Here is a 4,009-nt window from a genome sequence, read left to right as displayed (position 1 = left end):
TCTCCTTATGTCTTTTGAGCAGTTTACCTTAATGCAATGTCCTTTTGTATAGATACAGGAAGACAATTAATTAATATGCTTTGTAAGTTAGGAATTGATTGGCTTTGAATATTATTCACTCCTGGGCTTCTGCCTTCTCAACTTAAGCCTCAATTGCCCTCACTTCCTAGCTCCCCAATGGCAGGGTCCTAAAGTGGGACTGGATGGAACCAGGGCAAGCCGGTAAGTTATGTGCTAACCTGGCATCGCGATGGGCCAGGCCAAGGTGCCACGATTCTTAACTATAAGTTAAGAGGTTGATCATAGGCAAAAGATGTCATGATCCAAAAGTAACGACAACACTAGGGCCCTGCTGCTAGGAATAGGAAAGATATCTTGCTCAAAGTATTTCTTACTGTGTCCATACAAAATGATTAATATTATATATGCTTATATGCTTATATGTTGGTTGGACAAGGAGAGGAGAAAGACCTCCTAGAAGCTGTTTTCCTGTGTGTCCTGACTAGCTTGGATGAAACTGCTTTCTCCCCTTCAAACTGCCTTCAGTAAATGATTTCAGTATACTGAGACAGTTTTCCTTTTCTTTCAGAAACCTAGCTGGTCTTAGATCTGCAGATCTCAGGTGCTAGCCAGGACTGATCTTTGGGATGTAGATTCCCAGCTCTAGCCAGGCTGGTCTTTGGGATGCAAATCAAGGTGGTTGAAGCTTGTGAAAGTGCTTGTGGAAGGTTTCAGTTTGGCTTTGTATCTTTTTTCCTGAGGCCAGTATTACTACTGGCCTGCTGATGTAAGGAAACAATGTGGATGTAAAGAAACAATATATGGTTTGCTGCCTCAATGTTCTTTCTGTAACTCCTTTTGATGACATCACTGTAATGCCCCTTTTAGAGGTTCTATGATCTATATAAGGGGATCTTCCTGGAATTCAGTGCCAGCGTGCTTGAGGATTCCTGAGGCCTCTATGACATACATCTCTTCCATGTAATAAACTGCTGCTCCACGACCAACCAGCCTGACCCCCGTTTCCTTCCATCTCCTGACCATCCCCATCGACCTCCGTGGAGTGGGGAAATGGCCTGACCGCCAGCCTTTTATTTTTTGTGTGTTTACACAGGTTCTGCTTCCACTTCCCTCATGCATGAGTCTCCTTCAAGCTTGGGCAGAGTGTTCTTAAGCGTACCTATGGCTGGTTGCAGAGGTCTTCAGCTGCCGGGGCTCTACTCAGGGCAGTGAGGGAAATTCATCCCTCCCCGTCCAAGGGGCCCCGGTGAGGAAAGCCAGGTGCGGGGTCAGGAGACTGTCGTTTTAGACATATTTGGAATTAATTTTAGATCGAAAAGTACTTATGTGCTTAGTAATAAATTACTATACACTTGTTCAATCACTTCAGAGACCCACTCTGCTTAGAGAACTAGATTTTTAAATACAGGGCTGTTTTGCCTATGTGTCATGACTGAGAATCACTCTCAGTAGATATGAAACTCAGTATACACAAAGATGCACACAGGCTACTTTGAGTCATCTGTGTTGTTAATGTGTGTTGGCCATTAAACTTCACTGAGACCCCTTTTTCTGTCCTTTACAGGAGCCTCATGAGTCTCACCTTCCATTCAAGTTGTACTTGTAATAAGGTGGAATGAAATCATCAATATTCTCCTCACCTCTTCCTTCAGGAGAAAAATCCTACTTACATTCAAGGTGGTCAAATTGCAGACAACACCATCCACCTTTTCCTGGAGATGTACACGGGACTGAGGTGAGAACAGCAAAAGGCTCTAGTTTAATGGTCTTAATGAAGGTTTCAGGGAAGGGTATTAAAGAAGACTCATATACCGTCTTCCAAAAGAATTATTATCTAAAACTAATGCCTTGGGTATGATAAAATATAATATGGTAAAAACCAAATTTTTCTTTCTAGGACTTTAAAGTTCTAAATCTATCTATTCAAGCTGCTTTGAAATACATTCCTTGATTTGGAATCACTGCCTGCCATAGGAGTGAGTAAGGACAACACTCAAAGTAATAAGAAGAGAAAAATATGGAAAAATTAACTCATACTATGTTTGGTAACATATATACTAAAATTGAAATGATACAGAGATTAGCATGGTCCTTGCACAGAGATGACATGCAAACTTGTAAAGTGATCCATGTTTTTGTTGCAAGAAGAATTAACAGGGCGACTTTAAGCTAAGACAATCCACACAAGTACAAAAATTCTACATAAAGATAGCACAAATCCCCATCACAACAATCTCCTCAATGTCAATGAACTAAATGTGCCAATTTAGAGGCACAGAATGGGAAGATGAATTAGAAAACTGAACCCAACATTCTGCTGCCTGAAGAAACACTTATGAACAATCAAAGCAACCATGGGCTCAAAGTCAAAGGCTGGAAAACAATTCTTCAAGAAAGAAAAGAACAACTCCACGAAGCTGGAGTGGACATACTAGTATCAGACCATATGGACGTCAGGCTATAGGTTATAAGAGACAGTGAAGGTCATTTCTTCATGATCTTGGGATCTGTACATCAGAAAGAACTCACCCTCCTCACTGTAGGTGCTCCTAATGACAGACCAGCAAAATACTTAAAAATAACTTCTAATAGACTTAAAGAAAAACACTGAGAGCAACACAATACTAGTTGGAGATTTCAACACGACTTTGTCACTTCTCAATAGATCAAACAGACTAAAGCTCAGCAAGGAAATATTTTTTTAAGGGAAGTAATGAACAACCGTTGGCTTAGAGAAGAAATCAAAGGGGAAATAAAAAGTTTCCAGAAACAAATGAGAATGAGGACACAAGCTACCAGAACTTGTGGGACACAGCAAAAACGGTGTTAAGAGGAAAGAGTATAGCTCTGCCAGAATTCATCAGGAAGAAAGGGCCTGCATGAATAAATTAGAGCTCAAGATTTTGGAAAATGACCAACAAAAGTAGTCCAAACTAGGCGGGAGGAAGGAAATAATAAAACTTTTACCAGATATCAATGAGCTAGAATCCCAAAATACAATCCAAAAGACCAATAAGAGCAAAAGCTGGTTCTTTGAGAAAATAAATAAAATCAATAAACCACGAGAAGCCTCTCAAAGAAACAAAGAGAAAGAATTCTAACAAATCGAATCAGAAATGCAAAGGGGCATATGCTAATAGAAACTACAGAAATCCATAGGATCATCAGAGATTATATTGAGAATCTTTACAGCAGGAAATGAGAGAATCTTGAATAAATTGATAAATTTTTGGATTCCAATTACCTCCCAAGGCTGAACCAAGAAGATTTGGAATACTTGAACCTATCACTTCCAAGGAAATTGAAATGATGGTCAAAAGTATCCCCCCAAACAGAATCCCTGGCCCAGATGGATGGATTCAATAGTGAAATATTTCAAACCTTTTAAGAGGAAATGCTGCCAACATTTTTCAAGATTTTCCAGGAAATTGAAGAATCATAAATACTCCCAAATAGTTTCTATGAGGCAAAGATCAACCTATTACTCAAATCAGACAGAGACACCACAAAAAAAGAAAATTACAGACTTATTTCCTTGATGAATACAGATACACAGATTCTCAAGAAAATACCAGCAAAGAGAATCCAGAAACTCAACAAAAGATCACACACTATGACCAAGTAGGTTTATCTTGGGGATGCAAGGATGGCTTAACATTCTCTAGTCAATCAACAGAATACACCATCTCAAAAAAATAAAGATAAAAGTCATATAATCATATCAATAGATGTAGATAAAGCATTTGATGAGATCCAGCACCCATTCATGATGAAAAACTCTCAACAAAATGGGAGTTGAAAGTACGTTCCTCAATATAGTCAAAGCAAATTATCACAAACCCACAGCAAGCATTATTCTCAACGGGGAAAAACTGAAGGCTTGGAGCAGAAATCAATGAACTAGAATTCCAAAATACAATCAGGCACAAAACAAGTTACCCACTCTCACCACTCCTATTCAACATAGTACTTGAAGTATTTGTCATAT

The 4,009-nt window shown here is 39.2% G+C and overlaps 1 pseudogene; it reads left to right on the top strand.

The window, feature by feature from the left end:
- Positions 1-2,059: 2,059 nt before the first annotated feature.
- LOC130025923 (uncharacterized) lies at positions 2,060-2,158 on the top strand (annotated as a pseudogene).
- Positions 2,159-4,009: the final 1,851 nt, after the last annotated feature.

Source organism: Sorex fumeus, unplaced genomic scaffold, assembly GCF_029834395.1.
Source record: "Sorex fumeus unplaced genomic scaffold, SorFum_2.1 ptg000032l, whole genome shotgun sequence".
NCBI classification, from domain to species: Eukaryota; Metazoa; Chordata; class Mammalia; order Eulipotyphla; family Soricidae; genus Sorex; species Sorex fumeus.
Note: the sequence above shows the minus strand (reverse complement) of the source record. Positions and strands in the feature narration are given on the sequence as shown.